This window comes from Bufo bufo, chromosome 1 (genome assembly GCF_905171765.1).
Source record: "Bufo bufo chromosome 1, aBufBuf1.1, whole genome shotgun sequence".
NCBI classification, from domain to species: Eukaryota; Metazoa; Chordata; class Amphibia; order Anura; family Bufonidae; genus Bufo; species Bufo bufo.
Window position 1 is genome coordinate 788,324,606 of NC_053389.1, and position 13,568 is coordinate 788,338,173.

General features: G+C 39.3%; 3 non-coding genes and 2 pseudogenes across 3 annotated transcripts; all 5 read left to right on the forward strand.

Moving 5' to 3' along the window:
• Positions 1–771: 771 nt before the first annotated feature.
• Positions 772–913, forward strand: LOC120987402. The gene has a single exon (XR_005776016.1). It is a non-coding gene; the product is annotated as a U4 spliceosomal RNA (small nuclear RNA).
• Positions 914–3,023: 2,110 nt separating this feature from the next.
• Positions 3,024–3,178, forward strand: LOC120987410 (annotated as a pseudogene).
• Positions 3,179–8,123: 4,945 nt separating this feature from the next.
• Positions 8,124–8,255, forward strand: LOC120987414 (annotated as a pseudogene).
• A 1,790-nt stretch (positions 8,256–10,045) lies between these two features.
• Positions 10,046–10,187, forward strand: LOC120987392. Its single transcript, XR_005776007.1, has one exon. It is a non-coding gene; the product is annotated as a U4 spliceosomal RNA (small nuclear RNA).
• A 2,209-nt stretch (positions 10,188–12,396) lies between these two features.
• LOC120987403 lies at positions 12,397–12,538 on the forward strand. Its single transcript, XR_005776017.1, has one exon. It is a non-coding gene; the product is annotated as a U4 spliceosomal RNA (small nuclear RNA).
• Positions 12,539–13,568: the final 1,030 nt, after the last annotated feature.

Here is a 13,568-nt window from a genome sequence, read left to right on the forward strand (position 1 = left end):
AAATTCTGAAAATTTACTTTTTAAATTCTAAGCCTTCTACCGTCCTAAAAAAATAAAATGCCATTCACAAAATGCTACAAACATAAAGCAGACATATGGGGAATGTTAAGTAATAACTACTTTATGAGGTATCACTATCCGTCTTACAGCAGAGAAATTCAAATTTAGAAATTAGTGAATTTTTTGATAAATTTGGCATTTTTTGTTTATAAAAAGGTTAAAAAATTTGACTCAGATTTAACTTTCCTGAAAGGGTTAAAAAATGTGGACTTCCCCTTTAAGGAAACTTCTAAAGAAACTGTCAGTTATGTAACCCCTGCACACCTCCCTCAGAATGGACCAGTCCATCAGTAACCAGCCCATCATGAATCAGATACAGGTCATGTGACTGCTAAACAACCCATGTTGAATAGTTTTATTGACAAAAGAATGCTTGTAAGAAAAACAGGAACCCCCTGGTGAAGGAGAGGTGTGAGAAGAAAAACGCCAATGATGCATTTCCTCATTTGCATACCAGTTGTGTCAGCAGTTGCACGTTAGGTTTCCATCTCCTCGGTAAAAGAGCCGAATGCTTGGTCTTCGGTAAAATGGACGTGAGTTAGTGCTGGCCAGAGGAGGACGTGGGATGGACGGAAGACTAGAGCGGCCTGTGCAGTCATTAGTATAACGTCTCCCGTCCTCAGTGCCTGTCCTGCATGCCGTACAGTGTGTCGCCCTAAGCTGGCTGAGTAGTGTCCGGTGTGCGGGTGCAGCTGGGATGGTGAAGAGGTTAGCTTTGCGCAGTGGCAGTATCATAGCCAATGAGGTTTAACTGAGGCGTGATTATTGCTTTTTGAAAACTTTTTACCAATACCCCGCCATGATGACTTGAAATATAGTCAGCAATGGCAATTTTTGACAGTCTCTGAGGAGACTGAGATGTGTGGTTAAAATAGATGGATTATACCAAGTGAGTGTTTTTAAGAGGAGTGTCTGATATTGAGCAGTTCTGTTATTGTGTATTGTCTTTTGAAGGCTACTTTTAAACTAGTTGTTTGTGAGATCCGTTCAGGGCTCTCACAAGTGGTCCAAAACAGATCAGTTTTGCCCTGTTGCATTCTGATTGGATAAGGATCCGCTCAGAATGCTTCAGTTTGGCTCCATTCCGCTTTGGAGGCGGACACCAAAACGCTGCTTGCAGTGTTTTGCGTTCCGTCTGACGAAACTGAGCCAATAGAAAATGGATCCGTCCTCCATTGACTTTCAATGGTGTTCAAGACGGATCCTTTTTGGCAATTTTAAAGATAATACAAACTGATCCGTTCTGAACGGATGCATGCAGTTACATTATCGGTGCGGATCCGCAACAAACGCGAGTGTGAAAGTAGCCTAAAGCCTTAACTTATTTTAATTTTTTTTCCCTAAAACCATAATGTTTTTATTTTTCCGTTCCCATAGCCATCTGAAGGCTTGATTTTTGTGAAACTTGTACTTTGCAATGGCACTATTTAATAAAAACACAATTCTGCCATTCCACGGCATTCCCTACGTGGTAAAATTTACCTGTTATGTTCATTCTCCAGGTCAGTAAGATTACAGCGATACCATGTATGAATAATTTTTATTGTGTTTAAATACGGGGAAAAAAATAACTACAAAAATGTTTCTTTTCAGCGCCATATTCTGACCCCCACAACTTTTTGATAGTTATATCTACAGAGATGTGGGAGGGCTTATTTTTTGCGGGTCGACCTGTAGTTTTTGTTATTACCATTTTGGGGTGTGTATGACTTTTTGATCACTTTTATACAATTTTTGAGGGTAGATAAAGTGATGAAAAGACGCCAAATCTGTCTTTTTTTCCCATTACGCCATTCACCGTATGGGATACGTTGTTTTAGGCTACTTTCACACTCGCGTTTGTCTTTCCGTTTGTGAGTTCCGTCATGGGCTCTCACAAGCAGTCCAAAACGGATCAGTTTTGCCCTAATGCATTCGGAATGGAAAGGGATCCGTCAGAATGCCTCAGTTTGCCTCTGTTCAATCACCATTCTGCCCTGGAGGTGGACACTAAATCGCTGCCTCTTAAACCTTGCCGCCTTACAGAAAAAAAACTGCTTAAAATTTAAAATCTTCAAAAAAAGTGAAATTTTGCCTCCATTTACCTTTAATGCTTGTGAAATATATAAAGGGTTAACCACGTTTATAAAATAACTTTTGAATAACTTGAGGGGTGTAGTTTCAAAAATGGGGTAATTTATGGGTGTTTTTTACTATGTAAGCCCCACAAAGTCACTTCAAAACTCAATTGGTCCTGAAAGAAGAGGATTTTGGAAATTTCTTTCCAAATTCTGAAAATTTACTTTTAAAATTCTAAGCCTTCTACCGTCCTAAAAAAATAAAATGCCATTCACAAAATGCTACAAACATAAAGCAGACATATGGGGAATGTTAAGTAATAACTACTTTATGAGGTATCACTATCCGTCTTACAGCAGAGAAATTCAAATTTAGAAATTAGTGAATTTTTTTGATAAATTTGGCATTTTTTGTTTATAAAAAGGTTAAAAAATTTGACTCAGATTTAACTTTCCTGAAAGGGTTAAAAAATGTGGACTTCCCCTTTAAGGAAACTTCTAAAGAAACTGTCAGTTATGTAACCCCTGCACACCTCCCTCAGAATGGACCAGTCCATCAGTAACCAGCCCATCATGAATCAGATACAGGTCATGTGACTGCTAAACAACCCATGTTGAATAGTTTTATTGACAAAAGAATGCTTGTAAGAAAAACAGGAACAGGTGAAGGAGAGGTGTGAGAGGTGTGAGAAGAAAAAGCCGAATGCTTGGTCTTCGGTAAAATGGACGTGAGTTAGTGCTGGCTAGAGGAGGACGTGGGATGGACGGAAGACTAGAGCGGCCTGTGCAGTCATTAGTATAACGTCTCCCGTCCTCAGTGCCTGTCCTGCATGCCGTACAGTGTGTCGCCCTAAGCTGGCTGAGTAGTGTCCGGTGTGCGGGTGCAGCTGGGATGGTGAAGAGGTTAGCTTTGCGCAGTGGCAGTATCATAGCCAATGAGGTTTAACTGAGGCGTGATTATTGCTGATTGAAAAGCTATTCGTTTATTTGTTGGTGTTTTCTGATTCAGGACTAGTTGAGGAGACTCGGCTGGTGCTTGGGTTAGAGAGATCTTACAGGGTCCTCTTTGCGGGGGGCCCTGGGGTCTTTGAGTTTGATTGTGGGTTTGAGTGTATTTGACCTGCAAGATGGCTCAAGGATTGGAAGATACAGTGCGACTTCTTGTTGCGACTGAACATTGGAAGGAGGTTAATTTGGATCAGATCGTGCATGATGTCTTGAAGAAACTGGATTACCTTAAGGTAGATCAGGTAGTGGGGTTAAAGGATTTTCCTCGCCAAGGCATTTATGATATTACTTTTGTCTCTGCAAGTTTATGTGAACGTGTATTCATGGATCTGAAGAAGATGAAAGAAGGACAGAATGAAACTTTGAGGAAAGTATCAGTGCAACCACTTTTTGAGAAGAAAAAAGTGACTGTTATTGTTCATATGTACAACCCTAAGGTACCTGATGAGGTTGTGAGTATGTTCTTGGCAAGATATTGTGCAGCTTTGGAATTTGTGGAGAGATTGAGGAATAAGCATGGTTATCTGAACTGTAAAAGGAAGTACTTGGTTCGTTTGAAACCGGATGTTAATATGCCACATGGTGTTAAAAGTATACCCAACACATTTTCTATTGGAGGAGAGAGAGGTTTTTGCTTTTACGATGGACAGATTAGTTTCTGCAGACAATGTAAAGCATATGGGCATATCCAAGCAAATTGTCCTGTAAATGGTCAGTGTTGCAGAAATTGTGGCCAGACTGGGCATGTCGCTAAAGATTGTAAGACTCCTAAGGCATGTGATGTATGTGGGAGTGGTGGACATTTAGAAAAACAATGCTTTGTCTGGAAGAAAGCGAAGCAAACATATGCTGATATTGTTGGAGGTTCTAAGGTTGAAGAAGCAGGAAGAGAGTTTCCTAATGAAAGCAATCAGGAAAACAAGAGTAATGAAAAGGTTTCAGGAGTTTCTGTTATTATCTCTGGTGGTGATAAAGGAAAAGTGGAGGGAAAATTTAAGGCGTCGGCTGGTAAAAAGGGGAGCCTTGAAACTGCTAATGAATCTAAAATGGAGACTAAGGTTGTTACTCAAAATGGTGGACAAAAGGTGGAGACAGGGTGTGTGTCTTTGTTTGAAGGAGGCATTTCTAGTGAGGTAGTAGGTAGCGAAGATATATGTCTAGACCCTGTTATTGGAGAAGGTGAAAACATGGAGTGTCAGGAGGAAGGAAGTGAGGATGATGGGATTACGCCAGGGCAGCAGGAATTGCAGAGTGAAGAAGAGGTGGGTGAACTGGATAGCAAAGAAGAAGAGATTGATATTGATGAAGATGTGGTGATTGGTTCCCAAAGAAAGCGTTATAAGACAGGTGGTAGTTGGTCAGGACGGCAGGAAGATACTGTTGATCCTGGAATTTATCATAGTGACAGGGACTCCTCTGAGGGGTCGCCTGATGTTGAGCACAGCTTGAGTAGAAAGAATGGTGGGTATGACAGCAAATCAGAGTCATGATGGATAAGTTTCAGAAAATAATATTTTTTGTGATGATGAGTATTGTTGTAGCCACACTGAACGTGAGGGGCATCTGCTCCAGTGTCAGGAGGGCAGCAGTATTTGATTTTTTGGAGGATGTGCAAGCTGATATTATATGTTTACAGGAATGTGCAATAAGATCCTCTCCTCATGAGAGTGAATGGAGGAAAGGACAGTCCTTTTGGTCAACAGGTCTGGATAATAAAAGTGAAGGAGTTGGTATTTTAATTAGAAGTAGTCATGTTGTTGTTTTAGACTGTAAAATTGTTTTACCTGGGCGTTTTATGATTTTAAACTTCGAGTTTTTAGGACAAAGGATCCGTGTTTTCAACATATATGCTCCTGCTGAGAAAAAAGCACGGTTGCCTTTTTTTGAGACTCTAAAGTTTTATTTGCCTGGCAGAGATTTTACAGTGGTAGCTGGTGATCTTAATTGCATTAGATCTGTCAAAGATAGAGAAGGCGTTGTTGAAGCTAGGGTAGATGCCTCAACTGTGCTAAATGATATAATACAAGACTTGCATTACACTGATGTGGGGCTGATGGTGGACACTGAGGAAAGATTCACATATTTTGCAGATAGTGGGCGCTGCAAATATCGTTTAGATTATGTGTTGGTGTCAGAAGGTGTTAAAGCTTCTCGTTGTTCTCTAATGACGACTTCCTTTTCCGATCATGAGATTGTTTGTGCTGAAATCAGTGTCAATGAATCCATCATCTTTGGCAAAGGAATTTGGAAATTAAATGTTGAATTGTTGAAGGAAGAGGACGTATTAATGGGTTTTAAGCAAGTTTTTGATTCCTGTGTGTACTGTCAGCCAGATTTTAAGAGTTTGCTTGTTCGGTGGGATTGGGCAAAAGAAGAGTTTGCTAAATATTTTAAGAGGGTTGGTTTTAGGAAGGCACAGGAAAAAAAAAGGAAGGATGCTGTTCTTGTATCCAAGCTGGAAGCATTATATAAATTTAGACAGATAGGATTAGAAGTGGATCAAGAAATTTTGCAGATTAAAGAAGAAATAAAGGCAAATCTTAAAAACAGAGGGAAGGATATAGTGTATCAGGCAAAAATACAGCATATGGAAGAAAATGAACAGTGTTCCCGATATTTTTTTAAAAAGTGTTTTAGACCCAAAGGTTGTTTTAAGTCTGTTTTAACATCAACAGGTGAAGCAACTGGATCTGATATGGTGAATGAGATTACCGGCTTTTATAAAAATCTTTTTAGTAATGAAAGTAAAGCTAGCAAAAAAGAAATAGATGACTATTGTATGATTTTAGAAAATAATATCCCTGATGAGAAGATTTGTGTTTTAAATAATGAGGTGCAGGAGGAGGAGGTCAAAAGGGCTGTGGAGAAGATGGCGAGAGGGAAAACTCCAGGCTCGGACGGCTCCCCGCTGAGTTTTATAACATATGCTGGGATTTTATTGGTAAGGAGGTAGGTAGGGTTGTGCAATATGTTTTTAACACAGCTATTTTATCAAATTCTATGAAAAAAGGTGTTATTACGTTGGTGCATAAGAAGGGGGATAAAAGAGATATCAAAAACTGGCGCCCGATATCCTTGTTAAATAGTGACTACAAAATTGTTACCAAAATCATAGCGGCTAGGATGTCAGAAATGATTGGCTTGATGGTAGGAGAGTATCAGACCTGTGCAGTACCGGGCAGGAGAATTTCTGATAATTTGATGCTTTTAAGGGATTTTGTGTATCATACAAATTTGAATAATAGGGTTTTACTGGCTGAATCAATTGATTTTGAGAAGGCATACGATAAGGTTTCTCATAGGTTCATGTTTGCGGCACTTGCACGCTTGGGGATTCCTGAGAAGTTGTTGTTAATTATAAAGGGGCTTTACCAAGGTGCTACCAGTCAGATTTTGATTAATGGTCATGTTGGGGAGAATATTAGGATATTATCTGGTGTGAGGCAGGGATGCCCGCTGTCTCCAATACTATTTATTTGTATTATGGAAGCTCTACTGAAAAATGTGCAGAGAGACAAGTGTGTGGATGGTTTTCTGATCCCTGGTAGTAATGGAGGCACTGTGAAGTCCCTGGGCTATATGGATGATGTGGTTTTTATTTGTAGTTCACAAGCAGATTTAAATAAGGGTTAATTTGCAGACAAGAATATTTTGTTGTATAGCAGGGATGTCAATTAATTGGAGTAAAACTCAGCTATGTAATTTTGGTAGGCAGGTGGATGTAAAGGTGGAAGGTGTGATCCAAAAGAATGAACTGAAAGTACTGGGGATTGGTTTTAGAAAAGATCTTAAAGGAGAGAGTAGTTACAAAGAGTTGGAAAAGAAAGTGGATATGAAGATAAATTTTTGGAAATTGAGAAATTTGTCGCTGAAAGGGAAGATATTAATTATAAAGACTGTGATCCTCCCGTTACTACTGTATACAGCAGTGATTTTTCCACCTACACAGTTATGGACTAAAAGAATGACAAGAAAGCTTTTTGTGTTTTTTTGGGGATCAAACATTGAGAAAGTGAAGAGGACAGTTGTAATGAGCAGCAGCAGAATGGGAGGATATGATTTTCCAAACATTGACTTATTTCTAAAAATGCATTATTATTTAAATGTTTTTAAGACTTTTAAGCGCTCTTTTAGAACGTCTCAAATGTGCAGATATTTAGCAGGATGGCTTTTTATCAAGTGGGGCTGGTGTGAAAAGGATTTGAGGAGACCAGTGTCATTTGTGCTGCCTTCCTTCTATGTGGTCCTCAAGTTCTTTAATGATCAGTATGAGCTAAGCTCTTTGGGTATCCCTGAGAAAGAGAAAATAATGCAACATTTTAAAAGTAAAGAGGTTTTATGTGATGTGCCATTCTGTAATAATGTACAAGCAAGTAAGACGTGGAAACTTTTTAATGTTTTTGGTCTAACAAATAGACAAAGAGACATTGTTTGGTTGTCATTACATGGTCGTCTCCCAACCAGATCATTGTTATATGGTAGAGGGATTCCAGTGACAGATAAATGTCCAAGAGCGGGTTGTAGAGGAATTGAGGACATTCAGCATGTTTTTTGGAGCTGTCCTTTTGCCAGACAATGTTTTAAGATGTTAGAAAGAATTTTTATAGCGCTTTTAGGTCTCTCCAATTTTTCATTTGAATGTGTTTAATTTGGTAAAGATCTTGAAACCTCAAAAGACTCACGTATTTATTGGATTATTTTTAGTATTTTTAAAGAAGTTTTATGGGATATGAGAAATCGTCTAGTTTTTAAGCATTTGTCTCTTTCTCCTGAGGATTGTAGAAAGATTTTGTTTATCAAGATTATTTACAGTTTATCTGGTTGACAAGAAAAGAAATGAGAAGATAAGGCAGAGGATATTTGGAAGATTACACAATGGAAAGGACTTCTTTGAGGTATTTTACTAACAATTTTGGTTTAGAGAATTTCCCGATGATGTTTTTTAAAGGCCTCGATTTTGTGATTCATTTTGCTTGAATGATTGTGTGATTATCGAGTGTCATTGAACTGAGGAGAAAAAAAAAAAAACTGAGGCGTGAGTTATTGCTTTTTGAAAACTTTTACCAATACCCGCCCATGATGACTTGAAATATAGTCAGCAATGGCAATTTTTGACAGTCTCTGAGGAGACTGAGATGTGTGGTTAAAATAGATGGATTAAACCAAGTGAGTGTTTTTAAGAGGAGTGTCTGATATTGAGCAGTGCTCTTCTATTATTGTGTATTGTCTTTTGAAGGCTACTTTACACTAGTTGTTTGTGAGGATCCGTTCAGGGCTTCTCACAAGCGGTCCAAAACAGATCAGTTTTGCCCTGTTGCACGTCATTTCCCTACGTGGTAAAATTGACCTGTTATGTCATTCTCCAGGTCAGTAAGATTACAGCGATACCATGTATGAATAATTTTTATTGTGTTTAAATACGGGGAAAAAAAATACTACAAAATGTTTCTTTTCAGCGCCATATTCTGACCCCCCACAACTTTTTGATAGTTATATCTACAGAGATGTGGGAGGGCTTATTTTTTGCGGGTCGAACTGTAGTTTTTGTTATTACCATTTTAGGGGTGTGTAGGACTTTTTGATCACTTTTATACAATTTTTTGAGGGTAGATAAAGTGATGAAAAGACGCCAAATCTGTCTTTTATTCCCATTACGCCATTCACCGTATGGGATACGTTGTTTTAGGCTACTTCACACTCGCGTTTTGGCTTTCCGTTGTGAGTTCCGTCATGGGCTCTTCACAAGCAGTCCAAAACGGATCAGTTTGCCCTAATGCATTCTGAATGGAAAGGGATCCTTCAGAATGCCTCAGTTTGCCTCTGTTCAAGTCACCATTCTGCCCTGGAGGTGGACACTAAATCGCTGCCTTTTAAACCTTGCCGCCTTACAGAAAAAAAACTGCTTAAATTTAAAATCTTCAAAAAAAGTGAAATTTTGCCTCCATTTTCCTTTAATGCTTGTGAAATATATAAAGGGTTAACCACGTTTATAAAATAACTTTTGAATAAGTTGAGGGGTGTAGTTTCTAAAATGGGGTAATTTATGGGTGTTTTTTTACTATGTAAACCCCACAAAGTCACTTCAAAACTCAATTGGTCCTGAAAGAAGTGGATTTTGGAAATTTCTTTCAAAATTTGAAAATTTACTTTTAAAATTCTAAGCCTTCTACGGTCCTAAAAAAAATAAAATGCCATTCACAAAATGCTACAAACATAAAGCAGACATATGGGGAATGTTAAGTAATAACTACTTTATGAGGTATCACTATCCGTCTTACAGCAGAGAAATTCAAATTAGAAATTAGGGTTTTTTTCCCCAATTTTTTTGATAAATTTGGCATTTTTTGTTTATAAAAAGGTTAATAAAATTTGACTCAGATTTAACTTCAACTTTCCTGAAAGGGTTAAAAAATGTGGACTTCCCCTTTAAGGAAACTTCTAAAGAAACTATCAGTTATGTAACCCCTGCACACCTCCCTCAGAATGGACCAGTCCATCAGTAAGCAGCCCATCATGAATCAGATACAGGTCATGTGACTGCTAAACAACCCATGTTGAATAATTTTATTGACAAAAGAATGCTTGTAAGAAAAACAGGATCCCCCTGGTGAAGGAGGGGTGTGAGAAGAAAAACTCCCATGATGCATTTCCTTATTTGCATACCAGTTGTGTCAGCAGTTGCACGTTAGGTTTCCATCTCTTCGGTAAAAGAGCCAAATGCTTGGTCTTCGGTAAAATGGACGTGCGTTAGTGCTGGCTAGAGGAGGACGTGTGATGGACGGAAGACTAGAGCGGCCTGTGCAGTCATTAGTATAACGTCTCCCGTCCTCAGTGCCTGTCCTGCATGCCGTACAGTGTGTCGCCCTAAGCTGGCTGAGTAGTGTCCGGTTTGCTGGTGCAGCTGGGATGGTGAAGAGGTTAGCTTTGTGCAGTGGCAGTATCATAGCCAATGAGGTTTAACCGAGGCGTGATTATTGCTTTTTGAAAACTTTTTACCAATACCCCGCCATGATGACTTGAAATATAGTCAGCAATGGCAATTTTTGACAGTCTCTGAGGAGACTGAGATGTGTGGTTAAAATAGATGGATTATACCAAGTGAGTGTTTTTAAGAGGAGTGTCTGATATTGAGCAGTGCTCTTCTATTATTGTGTATTGTCTTTTGAAGGCTACTTTTACACTAGTTGTTTGTGAGATCCGTTCAGGCCTCTCACAAGCGGTCCAAAACAGATCAGTTTTGCCCTGTTGCATTCTGATTGGATAAGGATCCGCTCAGAATGCTTCAGTTTGGCTCCATTCCGCTTTAAAGGCGGACACCAAAACGCCGCTTGCAGTGTTTTGCATTCCGTCTGACAAAACTGAGCCAATAGAAAATGGATCCGTCCTCCATTGACTTTCAATGGTGTTCAAAACGGATCCTTTTTGGCAATTTTAAAGATAATACAAACTGATCCGTTCTGAACGGATGCATGCAGTTATATTATCGGTGCGGATCCGCACCAAACGCGAGTGTGAAAGTAGCCTAAAGCCTTAACTTATTATTATTTTTTTTTTCCTAAAACCATAATGTTTTTATTTTTCTGTTCCCATAGCCATCTGAAGGCTTGATTTTTGTGAAACTTGTACTTTGCAATGGCACTATTTAATAAAAAACACAATTCTGCCATTCCACGGCATTCCCTACGTGGTAAAATTGACCTGTTATGTTCATTCTCCAGGTCAGTAAGATTACAGCGATACCATGTATGAATAATTTTTATTGTGTTTAAATACGGGGAAAAAAATAACTACAAAAATGTTTTTTTTTCAGCGCCATATTCTGACCCCCACAACTTTTTGATAGTTATATCTACAGAGATGTGGGAGGGCTTATTTTTTGCGGGTCGACCTGTAGTTTTTGTTATTACCATTTTGGGGTGTGTATGACTTTTTGATCAATTTTATACAATTTTTGAGGGTAGATAAAGTGATGAAAAGACGCCAAATCGGTCTTTTTTTCCCATTACGCCATTCACCGTATGGGATACGTTGTTTTAGGCTACTTTCACACTCGCGTTTTGGCTTTCCGTTTGTGAGTTCCGTCATGGGCTCTCACAAGCAGTCCAAAACGGATCAGTTTTGCCCTAATGCATTCTGAATGGAAAGGGATCCGTCAGAATGCCTCAGTTTGCCTCTGTTCAATCACCATTCTGCCCTGGAGGTGGACAATAAATCGCTGCCTTTTAAACCTTGCCTCCTTACAGAAAAAAAACTGCTTAAAATTTAAAATCTTTAAAAAAAGTGAAATTTTGCCTCCATTTACCTTTAATGCTTGCGAAATATATAAAGGGTTAACCACGTTTATAAAATAACTTTTGAATAAGTTGAGGGGTGTAGTTTCTAAAATGGGGTAATTTATGGGTGTTTTTTACTATGTAAACCCCACAAAGTCACTTCAAAACTCAATTGGTCCTGAAAGAAGTGGATTTTGGAAATTTCTTTCAAAATTTGAAAATTTACTTTTAAAATTCTAAGCCTTCTACGGTCCTAAAAAAATAAAATGCCATTCACAAAATGCTACAAACATAAAGCAGACATATGGGGAATGTTCAGTAATAACTACTTTATGAGGTATCACTATCCGTCTTACAGCAGAGAAATTCAAATTTAGAAATTAGTGATTTTTTCCCAAAATTTTTTGATAAATTTGGCATTTTTTGTTTATAAAAAGGTTAAAAATTTTTACTCAGATTTAACTTCAACTTTCCTGAAAGGGTTAAAAAATGTGGACTTCCCCTTTAAGGAAACTTCTAAAGAAACTATCAGTTATTTAACCCCTGCACACCTCCCTTAGAATGGACCAGTCCATCAGTAAGCAGCCCATCATGAATCAGATACAGGTCATGTGACTGCTAAACAACCCATGTTGAATAATTTTATTGACAAAAGAATGCTTGTAAGAAAAACAGGATCCCCCTGGTGAAGGAGGGGTGTGAGAAGAAAAACTCCCATGATGCATTTCCTCATTTGCATACCAGTTGTGTCAGCAGTTGCACGTTAGGTTTCCATCTCTTCGGTAAAAGAGCCAAATGCTTGGTCTTTGTTAAAATGGACGTGCGTTAGTGCTGGCTAGAGGAGGACGTGTGATGGACGGAAGACTAGAGCGGCCGGTGCAGTCATTAGTATAACGTCTCCCGTCCTCAGTGCCTGTCCTGCATGCCGTACAGTGTGTCGCCCTAAGCTGGCTGAGTAGTGTCCGGTTTGCGGGTGTAGCTGGGATGGTGAAGAGGTTAGCTTTGCGCAGTGGCAGTATCATAGCCAATGAGGTTTAACTGAGGCGTGATTATTGCTTTTTGAAAACTTTTTACCAATACCCCGCCATGATGACTTGAAATATAGTCAGCAATGGCAATTTTTGACAGTCTCTGAGGAGACTGAGATGTGTGGTTAAAATAGATGGATTATACCAAGTGAGTGTTTTAAATAGTAGTGTCTGATAATGTGTATTGTCTTTTGAAGGCTACTTTTATACTATTTGTTTGTAGGATTTGTTCCGGGTTCTCACAAACTGTCCAAAACACCTGTGTGAAGTTGGCACCCCATGTTCTTAAATTTCAAAAAGAAATACACCATTCGTTTGTGCCGCAAAAATGAATGTTTGTGCTGATTCGGTTCCTGAGATATTGCGCGTTAGATTTTTTTGAAGCCCCGCCCACTTTCCACCCCATGTTCTTACATTTCAAAAAGAAATACACAATTCGTTTGTGCTGCAAAAATTAACGTTGGTTTCCGAGATATTGCGTGCTTGATTTGCTGAAACCCCGCCCACTTTTCACCCCATGTTTTTAAAATTTCAAAAAGAGTTACACCATTTGTTTGTGCTGCGTTTGTGCTGGTTTGTGCCGCAAAAATGAACGTTTGTGCCGGTTCGGTTCCTGAGATATTGCGCGTTAGATTTTTATGGAGCCCCGCCTACTTTCCACCCCATGTTCTTACATTTCAAAAAGAAATACACCATTCGTTTGTGCAGCGTTTGTGCTGGTTTGTGCTGCAAAAATGAACGTTTGCGCCGCTTTGGTTTCCGAGATATTGCGCGCTTTATTTGATGAAACCCCTCCCACTTTCCACCCCATGTTCTTAAATTTCAAAAATAAATAGACCATTCGTTTGTGCTGAGTTTGTGCCGCAAAAATTAACGTTTTCGCCGCTTTGGTTTACGAGATATTGCACGCTTGATTTGCTGAAACCCCGCCCACTTTCCACCCCATGTTTTTAACCCTGACCCTAGACCCCCCAGGTGTGCTGCAGCTTGCCCCCCTCCCGCCCCCCCCCCACAACTTTTTTTGGGGCACAAGCATATTACTTTATTTTTTTCTGCGTACGCTGACTGTTGCCGGGACTCTTACCGTCCGGCCACTGTTAGCGCAGCGCACACCCCACCGCTGATCAACTTCGGACGGTTGA